We start from the raw sequence: 13,414 nt of genomic DNA, 5'->3' as shown, positions 1-13,414 counted from the left end.
TGTCTTTTTTTGTCGCGTTCTGGCCTAATCAGGACTGTTGCCAATTAAAGCATATTAATGTTCAATTGAGATGAAAGGTGGAAAAAAGGAATCTGCTTTCATAATTAGATTCAATGGCAGCGCCAGGCAGTACTTGCAGGGGGTGGAGAGGGGTATTTACTCAGTGGGTCTCTAGGTGCTCCTAACACAGTCTCAGGGAAACTGGGGTCTGAGCGAGAGGTGAGACCCGAACATGATGGCTTCGGTTTTAAGCCGGAGACTCACTGAGTCCGAGCACATGCCGCAATCGCCTTATAACAGCAGTTTACCCACAATCCAAGTTCATATAACAGGAGATTGATGGATGGGAATGAACATGCGCGTGGCTGGCTTTCAATGCAGCTCAGGCCACTGGTTGGCTCACTGATTGATGACGTGGAATCTGACATCAATACAGCAGCCCCCACCCCGCAGTACAGCCAGGCTCAGCTGAGAGACAGCAACGCAAGGACAGGAGCGTCCCACCTGAGAGCACTAGGCCTCGGCTTCAGACAGACTGCGGCCTATCCCAGTCTGAGGCTATAGTACAAAGGTTCATCACTGGACGATCCTGACACAAGCTACTAACGTTGCTTTTCTTCCTGTGTGTAGATAAGCCACTGCCACAGGGAGCCCCTGGGAGTGTGATCGGGATCCTGGGAGGCATCATCGCCGCACTCATTATCATCAGCGCCGTCGTCACCGTCTTCTTCATCTACCGCCGGCAACAGAAGAACCGCACGGACACAGACAATGACCTGTGAGTATCGTTACCCTCATTCCTGGAAGTTCTAGAATCCAGAACAAATTAATAGACACTATAATCCGGGACAAAATAAATTTTCACTTAGAAAAATATGCGTTAATAAAGGATAGCCAACACAGATTTGTTAAAGGCAAATCATGTCTAACAAACCTGGCAAAAGTTGTTTGATAAAGTAACGGAGAGGGTGGATGAAGGTAGTGCAGTTGATGTAGTTTATGTGGATTTTCAGAAGGCGTTTGATAAAGTGCCACATAAGAGACTTGCAGCAAAATAGAAGCCCCGATATTAAAAGGACAGTGGCAGCGGATACAGAACTGAATGGGAGACAGAGAGCAGAGAGTGATGGTGAACGGCTGTTTTTCTGACTGGAGGGAAGTGTACAGTGGTGACCCCCAGGGGGCAGTACTGGGACCACTGCTGTTTTTGATCTATATAAATGACCTGGACTTGGGTATAGGGAGGACAATTTCTAAGTTTGAGCATGATATTAAACTAGGAAAAGTAGTAAATAGTGAGGGAGATAGTATCCGTGGAGTCCTGTAGCTCAGTGGTTAGAGCACTCGCTTTGCAAGTGAGAGACCTGAGTTCAATTCCAGGCAGAGGGCGAAACCTTGGGCAAGTTTCCTTACTCCACACAGAGCCTAATAATATCCCTCCAAAACCCAAAACAATAATAAATTGGTCATTTTCAATCTACGACTGTTTGTGGGACATTGCTGTGCGCCATTGGCTGCCGCGTTCGCCCACAAATATACAGTCAATTCACTTTACAGTGTGTTCTGTGAAGCGCTTTGGGACGTCCTCCCGACGTGAAAAGCGCTATATCAAATGCATGGATTATTATTATTATTATTATTATCAGACTGCAAGAGGACATAGACAGACTGGTAACATGGGCAGACACGGGGCAGATGAAGTTTAATGTGGAGAACTGCAATGTGATGCACTTTGGGAGGAAGAATGAGGAGAGGCAATATAAGCTGATGGTACAATCTTAATGTGGGTGAAGGAACAGAGAGACCGGGGGGTCATATAAGTAAATGTTTGGAGGTGGCCGGACAGGCAGATAAAGCTGTTAAATAAGCATACAGGACACTAGGCTTTATAAATAGGAGCATAGAATACAAAAGTCAGGAACTTACACTGAACCTTTAAAAAACACTGGTTAGGCCTCAGCGAGAGACTGGGTTCAGTTCTGGAGCCCACACTTTAGGAAGGATGTCAAGACATTGGAGAGAGTACAAAGGAGATTGACCAGGATGGTACCAGGAATGAACAATTCAACAACAACAACAAGATTCCATTTATTGAGCGCCTTTCACGTCGGGAGGACGTCCCAAGGCGCTGTACAGTTGGGTCAGGACCCGAGCATTGGGGGGAAATGGTCAGGGTGAGGGGAGGGAAGGGAGGGAGCGAGGAGGGGGAAATGGTCAGGGTGAGGGGAGGGAAGGGAGGGAGCGAGGAGGGGGGAAATGGTCAGGGTGAGGGGAGGGAGGGAGCGAGGAGGGGGGAAATGGTCAGGGTGAGGGGAGGGAAGGGAGGGAGTGAGGAGGGTGTAGAGAGTCGAGAGGGGAGCTGAAGGCTGAAGGTCAAAGAGAAAGGTCTTGAGACCGGCCTTGAAGGAGGAAAGGGAGGAAGCAGCGAAGGCACTGGGGATGGAGTTCCAGAGCCTCGGGGCTGAGAGGCTGAAGGCCACCGATGGTAGGGCGGTTGGGGCGGGGGGTGTGGAGCAGACCGGAGCCAGAGGAACGGAGGTACGGGCCGGTAGGTAGGGGGATAGTAGGTCAGAGAGGTAGGAGGGAGCGAGGCCGTGAATGGCCTTGTAGGTGAGGATGAGGATCTTGAATTCGATCCTCTGGGGGATGGGGAGCCAGTGGAGGCGGGCGAGGGCGAGGGTGAGGGCGAGGGTGAGGGTGGGAGTGATGTGGTCGCGGTGTCTGGTGCGGGACAGTACACGAGCTGCAGAGTTCTGAATGACCTGCAGTGTGGAGGGAGGGCCGGGAAGGCCGACGAGGAGAGAGTTCCCATAGTCCAGCCTTGAGGTGATAAAGGTGTGGACCAGAGTTTCAGCCGCGTGAGGGGTGAGGTAGTGCCGTAGTCTGGCGACATTCCGGAGGTGATGGAAGGCGGTGCCAGTTGTGGCGCAGATATGAGGGAGAAAGGACAGCTCAGGGTCGAACAGAACCCCGAGGTTCCTGATGGCTTTGAGAGGTGGAGAGTGCGGCCTTGGATGCTGATGTTGTCAGCGCCTTCAGTTATCAGGAGAGGTGAGAGAAGCTCAGATTGTTCTCCTTGGAGCAGAGAAGGTTAAGAGGAGACTTGATAGAAGTTTTCAAAATTATGAGGGGATTCGATAGAGTGAAGAAGGAGAAACTATTTCACTGGCGGGTGGGTCGGGAACCCGAGGACACCGATTTAAAATAGTTGATAAAAGAAACAGAGGGAAGGTGAGGAGAAATGTTTTCACACAGCGAGTTGTTGGGATCTGAAATGCATTGCCTGAAAGGCTGGTGGAAGCCGATTCAATAATTTTTAAGAGAAAAGCAGATAATTATTTGGGGAGGACATGTTTGCAGGGCTATGGGGAGAGGGTCGGTGAGTGGGATTGATCAGGGCTATGGGGAGAGCACGGGGGAGTGGGGTTGATCAGGGCTATGGGGAGAGCACGGGGGAGTGGGGTTGATCAGGGCTATGGGGAGAGGGTGGGGGAGTGGGGTTGATCAGGGCTATGGGGAGAGCGCGGGGGTTTGGACACTGACCAGGGCCCAGGGTGTCTGACAGGATCAGAGCTGGGTGGAGGCGAGGGACATCTTACCATATGCCAATTTACTGCAGAGTCAGCTTGTCTGCTCTGGAACTTACTCCTCCAGTGATGAATGGAAACCCTTAAACAACACTGAATCAGGACAGTTTCTCTCTCTCTTTCTCTCTCTGCCTGCTCTCTCACTGTCTCTCCCTCTCCCTTTCTCTCTTTCTGTCTCTCCCTTTAACTCTCTCTTTCTCTCTCTCTCTCTCTCTCACTTTCTCTCTCACTCTCTCGGTCCCTCTCGCTCTGTCACACTCAGTGAAACCATGTTATAAACATTAACAAATAATGTGAAATAGCATCAGCATCTGTCGGAGCAGAAACTGACATGTTTCTATTTTTTAATCCAAACAGCATTGATCTCCCGCCATCCCATAAACCCCCACCACCCAAGAAGAAGATGGAGATGAAGAGTCATCTGACAGCGGATGACATTCAGGTAGAGAAAGCTCCAGGCATAGGAACATATGGGAACAGGAGGAGGCCATTCAACCGCTCAGGCCTGTTCCGCCATTCAATAATAGCATGACTGATCTGCATCTCAACTCCAATTACCCACACTTGCCCTATATCCCGTTTGGCAAGTTTCCTTACTCCACACACCTCTGGATGAGGGCAAATTTCCAACAGTTGGATGTGAACAAGACTGAGGCCCTCCAGATTGGCTCGCGCCAGCGCCTCCGCACCTCAGGCTCCGGCAGCATCAACCTCCATGGTTAGACACTACAACTCACCAACCAGTCAGGAACCGAGATGTCTTGTTTGACCCTCAACTGTCTTTTCTTCCCCACATCCAAACCATTACCCGCTCTGCCTTCCCTCACCTCCGTAACATCGCCCAACTCCGCCACTACCTCACCCCTCAGGCCACTGAAACTCTTGTTCATGCCTTCATCACCTCCGGCTCGACTATGCAAACGCCCTGGTGTCGGCCTTCCCAACCCCTCCCTCCACAGCTGCAGATAATCCAGAACTCTGAAGCCCGTGTCCTCTCCCGCACCAAACTCCGTGACCCCATCTCCCCCACTCTCGCCCAACTCCATTGGCTCCCTATCCTTCAGAGAATCCAGTTCAAGATCCTGATCCTCATCTTCAAAGCCCTCCATGGCCTCGCCCCACCCTACCTCTGCGACCTCCTAACCCCCTACCAACCTGCCCGCTCCCTCCGCTCAGCCAGCTCTGGCTGCTCCACGCCCCCGTCCCACCCGCCCCACCATTGGCAGGAGAGCCTTCAGCCACTCTGTCCCCAACCTCTGGAATTCCATTCCCCAATCACTCCCTCACCCCCTCCGTAGCCTCCTTCAAGTCTCGCCTCAAAACCGTCCTCTTCGACCATGCCATCGACCATCCCCTTTCCACTGTACACTGACTAGCACCTTGGGATGTCCTCCCAATATGAAAGGCATATACAAATATAATCTTGTTGTTGTTTACCAGCAGTAAGTAGGAACCCATTTGTTAGTCAATTGGCTGATCGCTTTCCGGGGGTAATACTCCCTTCAAAAAATAAATTAATAATAATAATTTAGTCGCTCAATCCACGATTGTCTGTGGGATACATCATCTCCCCGACTCTTGCCCAACTCCTGGAGTCCTGTAGCTCAGTGGTTAGAGCACTCGCTTTGCAAGCGAGAGACCTGAGTTCAATTCCAGGCAGAGGGCCAAACCTCGGGCAAGTTTCCTTACTCCACACAGAGCCTAATAATAGTCCCTCCAAAAAAACAAAAAACAATAATAAAATTGGTCATTTTCAATCTACCACTGTTTGTGGGACATTGCTGTGTGCAATTGGCTGCCGCGTTCGCCCACAAATATACAGTCAATTCACTTTACAGTGTGTTCTGTGAAGCGCTTTGGGACGTCCTCCCGACGTGAAAAGCGCTATATCAAATGCAAGGATTATTATTATTATTATTATTATAACTCCATTGGCTCCCTATCCTTCAGAGAATCCAGTTCAAGATCTGTCTGTGGGATACTGCTGTGTGCAATTGGCTGCCACGTTTCGCCCACAAAACACACAGTCAATTCACTTTACAGTAGATCCTGTGAAGCACTTTGAGACGTCTCAAAGACATGATAAGGTGCTGTATCAAATGCAAGGATTATTATTATATCCTTTGATAACCTGACCTAACAGAAATCTGTCCCCTTCAGTCTTGAAAATGTGAATGGATCCAGCATCCACAGCCTTTTGGGGAGGGAGAGAGTTCCAGATTTCCACTCCCTTTTGTGTAAAAAAAATACTTCCTGATTTCACTCCTAAATGGCCTTGGACCTCGGGCTTTGATGCTGTAGGTGCTGTGTCAGGTGTGGGGTTTGTGGTGTGACTGAAACCTGACATTTCGCTAACCTGGGCGGGTGAAGCCGGTAAAAAACTGAGGCGAAGAAATGAAACCAAACTGTGAATGTGAAACAATAAAATAACAGAATAAATCATGAAAACAATATTCCTTGAGCCGGAGAGAAAGCATCAATGAGTGATAAATAAAGAGCAGCAGCAAAGAGAGAATGAGAGAGAGAGCAAGAGAGCGAGAGCGCAGCCAGGCATCGCAAACTCTCTCATCCTAATGTTTGCCGGATTAATGGAACAATATTGTTCCAGGGAAATGTTCCCTTCAGAGGCCGCCCCAGACATTGAGCAAATCTCACAGCTGCTGATTCATTTAAATAGGAGCACAGGATATTTCACACAGGAATTTCCGCGAAGGTTTGTGTATGGAATGCAAACTCTGGACACCATACAGTGCTGGTAATGTGTGTGTGTGTGTGTGTGTGTGTATGGGGGGGGGGGGCTGTGTTGGCGTGACTCACCGGAATTGAGGATTTCTGATCTTGAAGAAACTTCTGAACCAGACCAGAGACTGCAGCCACTCCTTATCCGTTTCCCTCCTGCATATGATAGCCTGGAGACAGAGATGCAAGTGTTTAAGATCCATCCAAAGCCAACAGAGTTCCATGTATCCCACCTACACATAGACATTTCAGAGATATATATTGGAATGGAGTGCGCACTCTCTCCCTGGAGGGATACACCCCACTTACCCAATTCCGGAAAGTATTAGGCGCAGGTTGGCAAGAGCCAAGGCTTGGGGACCCCAGAGTGTGCGATGGGGCAATTGTTGGCGTCTAACCAACTAAACCCACACAACTTGTCATTGATGCCACTGTCTGACACGCTTTCCCGCTGTTTGTCCACCTTGGACCACCCGACCCATTACAGCTTTGGCTGCTGAAGACCTTTCTTTTCGACCGCGCCTTTGGTCACCTTCCCCCCACCTCCCCCGGCTCCTCCCCCTCCCCAGCTCCTGCCCCAGCTCCTCCCCTTCCCCCGGCTCCTCCCCAGCTCCTCCCCCCCCCGGCTCCTCCCCCTCCCCATGGCTCCTCCCCCGGCTCCTCCCCCTCCCCCGGCTTCTCCCCCTCCCCGGCTCCTCCCCCAGCTCCTCCCCCTCCCCGGCTTCTCCCCCTCTCCAGCTCCTCCCCTCCCCCAGCTCCATGCCTGGCTCCTCCCCTCCCCCAGCTCCTCCCCCGACTCCTCCCCCTCCCCTGGCTCCTCCCCCAGCTCCTCCCCTCCTCCTGGCTCGGTCCTGGGATCCTAAACTGTGAAGCGCTCTGAGACGCCGTCCAGCGTGGAGGGCGCTACATAAATCCAAGTTGTTGTTGCAGGGTTAACAGGAGCTGAGGGGGAGGATTTCCTGCCCCCAGTGACTGGTCTGCCTTCAGCAGTGAGTGCCCTGGAATATTGGCTCAGGAAACGGACTAGAAAGTGTCACAGAAGTTTAAAGAAATAAGAGACATGAGATGCTGTCTTACTAAGGTGCCTGTTACTGTGTTACAGTGCTGGGGACCAGGACATTCATTGATGCATAAAGAGCAGTGCCAGAACCTGTCAGTGTTTCTGTACTAGGTCTCCACACCGCCCCCTCCCCCCCGGCCTCCACACAGCTGTGCATTTTGTCCCATGTCCAATGGAAGCCACTTCTGCCAGATACCTTCAGGAAATGGGCGATCTTTCCAGACACAGAGAGGAAATGCTTTTGTTCTGTCAGGAAACTGATTCCAATGAAGGAACTGGAGCAAATCATCAAACGGCTCCCTGAGTCAGCTCTTCCTGGTGTCTGCTCTGACCCCCAACGCCACACAGAGACACATTTCTGTATTCACCATTTCTGAGTGAATACAGAGAAAGAGAGGATATAAACTACAGCAATTACATCTGATCTAATCTGGGCTGCTCGCCTCACACAGTCTCCTCCCCCAGCGAGCAGCACACGGAAAAGCAGTGGCGAGAAAGAGAGGATAGTATGAGGCGAAGAGACAGATTGAGATACTAATAATAATCCTTGCATTTGATACAGCACCTCATCATGTCTTCGAGACGTCTCAAAGCGCTTCACAGAATATACTGTAAAGTGTAGTGACTGTGTATTTTGTGGGCAAGACGCAGAAGCCAATTGCGCACAAGGAAATTGCATAGTGTCCCACAAACAGTTGTTGGTTGAATGAAGAAATTTCTCAAAAGTATTTCACAGGATTTTTTAGTGACTATATTTTGTAGGCCGACAGCAGCCGAGATAGACCGTGACCGAGTCTGAGACGGTCACAGACTGGGAGATGCTGGGAGAGAGATGCTGGATAAACAGAGAGGAAGATTGGACAAAAATCTATTTTAAACAGTGTGTTTCTCCCTAGCCTCTGAGCACTATCCGTTTGGGACGAGTGATTGAGATTGATCAGGAGTCTCTCTCGCTGGTAATTAATAGACGTGGCTTTCTGTGCTCCCAGGCGTCTGTGGGGATTTGCATTATTGATGCTGATCTGCAGCCGAGGGATGGATGACTGAAGGAAGCCTGATCTTCGGAAACAGAGTCTGATATATTTTGGTTGATTATTATTAGTCTTTGCTTTTCCGTGTGCTGCTCGCTGGGGGAGGAGACTGTGTGAGGCGAGCAGCCCAGATTAGATCAGATGTAATTGCTGTAGTTTATAGAATTAAATTATGTCTGTGAATTGCAGTAAATTGCCAGTCAGTGTCTGAGCTAAAGCAGAGGTAGGGAATGGTAATAGCTGGTAATAGGATTAATTGGCCTGAAATCGATGCCACCGTCACTGGAGACCACTTGACATCAGCTCATACTTTACCACAGGCGTTTCATCTCCTTCCCTCAATTGCAGCTGGTCTTACAACAACAACAACAAGATTTCATTTATAGAGTGCCTTTCACGTTGGGTGGACGTCCCAAGGTGGTTCAGGACCCGAGCAGGGGGGAAATGGTCAGGGTGAGGGGAGGGAAGGGAGGGAGCGAGGAGGGGGGAAATGGTCAGGGTGAGGGGAGGGAAGGGAGGGAGCGAGGAGGGGGGAAATGGTCAGGGTGAGGGGAGGGAAGGGACAGAGCGAGGAGGGGGTAGAGAGTCGAGAGGAGCTGAAGGCTGAAGGTCAAAGAGAAAGGTCTTGAGACCGGCCTTGAAGGAGGAAAGGGAGGAAGCGGCGAAGGCACTGGGGATGGAGTTCCAGAGCCTCGGGGCTGAGAGGCTGAAGGCCCGACCACCGATGGTAGGGCGTTGGGGGGCGGGGATGTGGAGCAGACCGGAGCCAGAGGAACGGAGGGTACGGGCAGGTAGGTAGGGGATAGTAGGTCGGAGAGGTCGGAGGGAGCGAGGCCGTGAATGGCCTTGTAGGTGAGGATGAGGATCTTAAATTCGATCCTCTGGGGGATGGGGAGCAGTGGAGGCGAGCGAGGGTGAGGGTGAGAGTGAGGGTGAGGGTGGGAGTGATGTGGGCGCGGTGTCTGGTGCGGGACAGTACACGAGCTGCAGAGTTCTGAATGACCTGCAGTGTGGAGGGAGGGCCGGAGAAGGCCGACGAGGAGAGAGGTCCCATAGTCCGGCCTTGAGGTGATAAAGGTGTGGACCAGAGTTTCAGCCGCGTGAGGGGTGAGGTAGTGCCGTAGTCTGGCGATGTTTTGGAGGTGATGGAAGGCGGTGCCAGTTGTGGCGCTGATATGAGGAAGAAAGGACAGCTCAGGGTCGAACAGAACACCGAAGTCTTAGCCTGTGGAGCTCTGTTGTCTTAAAATCTTGGCTCAGTTAACAGGACTCTTGTCTCTGAGTCAGAAGGTTGTGGTGTCAGGAACGTTGAACTCATGGTCTGAGCAGTGTATGCGCTATGTCCCAGCTCTGTCTGTTCAACTGGACAATAAAGATTCCCACAGAGCTATTCAAAAAGAAATGGGAGTTTCTCTCTCTCTCCCGGTGTCCTGGCTGACAATCCCCCTGATACAATTGTCATTCACGTCACGGCTGTTTGTGGGACGTTCCCCAGCAAGCGCACCGGCACCACACACACACACACACACACACAAGTGTCACTCAACAACAACTCACACCTCACCGCTTTTATATGGTTTGTTCTCTCTTGATCGGGATCTGCTTGTGCTCAGGTGGTCCACCTGGACAGTGCGAAGGAGGAGGAGGAGGAGTTACAGAAGACACCGCTCCAGACTCCGTATTATGATATGGCAGCTCCAGAATCCTCTCCTTACTCCGAGACATCGGTGAGAGATCATCCACTTTCTTTTTAAGAAACTACAGAGACCAAACTGAAGAATTTGTCACAATCTTCTGCCACCTGAGATTGTGAGACAGACAGAGTGTCACAGCTAAACTTAGGAAGAATTTCAAGCCTCTGTGTTGACCAGCAACAAAAATCCTGCCCAGATGCTGTCCCTTCCATGCTTCGCAGTGTTAGCATTTATCTCTCATTTTACTCTGATACGCTCCATCTCCTGTAGCTCAGTGGTTAGAGCACTCGCTTTGCAAGTGAGAGACCTGATTTCAATCCCAGGCAGAGGGCGAAACCTCGGGCAAGTTTCCTTACTCCACACAGAGCCTAATAATAATCCCTCCAAAACCAAAACAATAATAAATTGGTCATTTCAACCCACGACTGTTTGTGGGACATTGCTGTGCGCAATTGGCTGCCGCGTTCGCCCACAAATATACAGTCAATCACTTTACAGTATATTCTCTGAAGCGCTTTGGGACGTCCTCCCGACGTGAAAAGCGCTATATCAAATGAAGGATTATTATTATTATTATTATCTCTCTCTACCTTTCATTTTCACACATTCGCTGACTTCCTGATCTCTCTGAACTACAAACCAAGATCAAAGAGACAAGAAACAGCTCCAACATCACGAGTTCTCTCTATAGGAAACTTCACTGTTTGAATATCAGGTGTTTGACACATGGACACACTGCTACATCTAGTTACTGACACCACACACACTCACACACAACCAGACACACTCACAGACACACACACTCACTCACACAGACACAGATACACAGATACACACACAGACTCACACCACACACAGATACAATACAAAATTACATTTGTAAAGCGCCTTTCATGTCGGAAGGACTTGGAGATTAGGACCCAGGGGGATGGGGGGGGGTTAGGATCAGGGAAGGTGGAGGGCAGAGGGGGTTTGTGGAGATGAAGTGGAGACTGTGTGAGAGGTACAATCTGAACCATTCGAGGACAGAACCATGAAGGACGAGGAACCCTGGTCGCAGATGGACAGGATGTCATTTGTCACTTTGACCAGGGCTGTTTCTGTGCTGTGGACGGCACGGAAACCTGATTGGAGCGGTTCGAGAAGAGAGTAGCGGGAGAGGAAGGAGCGAAGCTGGGAAGCAACGACTGGTTCCAGATTCTTGGAAAGTAAAGGGAGGTTGTAGATGATGCGGTAGTTTGAGAGCAGGAATGGGTTCAGGGAGGATTTTTTAAGGAAAGGAGTGATGACAGCTGTTTTTAAAGGGGTGGGAATGGTGCCAGTGGACATGGAGAGGTTTATGGTGTCTGTGAGGGGGGGGCAGGGAGGTGGAGCTGGGATATAGGGATGTGGTCGAGAGAGCAGGTGGTCAGTTTCATGTGGGTTATAGTGGTGGTAGAGAGGAGGTGCACACACACAGACATACACACACCACACTTATTCGCACGTGAATACACACTTGCACACCTGCATTCTCCCTTCACTCAGTCACCGACTTACTTGGCTCTCAATGCAGATATTCCCATATCAGTCCCTGTCAGTTCCTGCATCATCCTGTAGATATGTTTACTTGAAGATCTACCTGCCACATGCAAGCAGAAAGCATCAGGCACAGATGGACTTGATCCTATCAGCTGCCCAGCACCAGCGCTCTCCCCCCCCCCCCCCGGCTCTCTCACTATCCCACCCATTTCTGTGGTGCATTTTCGCAATGATGTGCCTCACCCTTGGTGTCAGCCTGAGGGTGATTCACATTTCAAATAGATTCTGAAAAGGTGAATGTGATCTGAGTTTGTGATCCCAAAAGCAATTCTCGCTTCTCACCAACGGAGGGAATGTCCCCGAGAGGGAGATCAGTGTGGCCTCGAGTCATCATTGAAACGTTTGTGAGCCTCAGATCACCTGTGAATGTTTAATGTTCTTATAATATAACATTCCTTGCATTTGATACAGCGCCTTATCACATCTTCAAGACGGCTCAAATCGCTTCACAGGATACACTGTAAAGTGAACTGACTGTATTTTGTGGGTGAAATGCGACAGCCAATTGTGCACAGCAGCGTCCCACACACAGTCATGGGTTGAGTGAACAGATGATTATTTTTTTGAGGGATTATTATCCCCGGAAAGCGATCCACCAATTGACTAACAACCGGGTTCCTACTTATTAGAGAAGAGAGTGTGAGCTCAGGCCATCAGTCACTGAGTACGCGCTGGTCACTGGCACAGGTCCTTCCCTCACTGCTGACAGCAATAGAGGCTGTGAGATAACTAATGTTTAGTACATTAACGTGAGCGACACAATGGCACGAATGACTGCAGGGCATTTGGCAGCCGTAAGGGAAGACTCCATGGGGACAGACTCCACCCATCCACCCGAGACCCTTTGTCCTTTCCCCTTCACTGGAATCTACTCCATCTTATCTCACAACTCTTTTTCCTGCTTTTCTTTCTCTTTCCTGATTGTTCAGTGTATATCCCGGGAGTGGATTGTGGATAGTTTAAGTGTGGAATTGATTAGGTGTTTAACCCACCGCCTTCTAACACGTAACACGTAACGTCAGCCACACCACAGACACGCAAATAAACATGTCAGGACACATGTGTGTCGCCCCCTCAATACCAACTTGATGCCAGTCACCGGGTGGCACCGTGTGCACACGGCGCTCTCGGTCTCCCCACTTTCTCTCCTCGGCAGTCACATTTGACCTTTGATGAAGAAGTCATTGGTCCCAGTTGCCCCCGGGGCGGCGGACTGAGCGTGGGGTCACACCCGGTCCCGGACCCCACCCCACCAGAGGGCGATGAGGAGCCCCCCCTCCCCCCAGCTCAGAGCAGTCACTTCACTCCACAACCACCGACCATCAAAACACTCATTTGGGGCACAGCTCCTCGGGGGGGGCACAGCTCCTCGGGGGGGGCACAGCTCCTCGGGGGGGGCACAGCTCCTCGGGGGGGGCACAGCTCCTCGGGGGAGGCACAGCGCCTCGGGGGGGCACAGCGCCTCGGGGGGGCACAGCGCCTCGGGGGGGGCACAGCGCCTCGGGGGGGGCACAGCGCCTCGGGGGGGGCACAGAGCCTCGGGGGGGGGCACAGCGCCTCGGTGGGGGAGGCACAGCGCCTCGGGGGGGGGGCACAGCTCCTCACGGGGGTGGGGCGGTGCTGTTGCTCAACAACAACAACAAGATTCCATTTATAAAGCGCTGCACAGTTGGGTCATGACCCGAGCATTGGGGAAATGGTCAGGGTGAGGGGAGGGAAGGG

General features: G+C 51.2%; 1 long non-coding RNA gene across 2 annotated transcripts; it reads right to left on the bottom strand.

The window, feature by feature from the left end:
- Window positions 1-732: 732 nt before the first annotated feature.
- On the bottom strand, window positions 733-11,807 carry LOC103190757. 2 transcript variants are annotated; one of them, XR_489184.2, is made up of 5 exons: window positions 11,651-11,807; window positions 9,982-10,218; window positions 7,583-7,759; window positions 6,405-6,496; window positions 733-809 (listed from the first exon to the last, which is right to left on the bottom strand). It is a non-coding gene; the product is annotated as an uncharacterized LOC103190757 (long non-coding RNA). The 2 variants fall into 2 exon arrangements; XR_489183.2 differs by lacking the exon at window positions 7,583-7,759.
- Between the last annotated feature and the right edge of the window lie 1,607 nt (window positions 11,808-13,414).

Source organism: Callorhinchus milii, unplaced genomic scaffold, assembly GCF_018977255.1.
Source record: "Callorhinchus milii isolate IMCB2004 unplaced genomic scaffold, IMCB_Cmil_1.0 Scaffold25, whole genome shotgun sequence".
Classification (NCBI taxonomy): Eukaryota; Metazoa; Chordata; class Chondrichthyes; order Chimaeriformes; family Callorhinchidae; genus Callorhinchus; species Callorhinchus milii.
The sequence above is the reverse complement of the archived record's forward strand: the minus strand, read 5'-3'. Positions and strand labels throughout refer to the sequence as shown.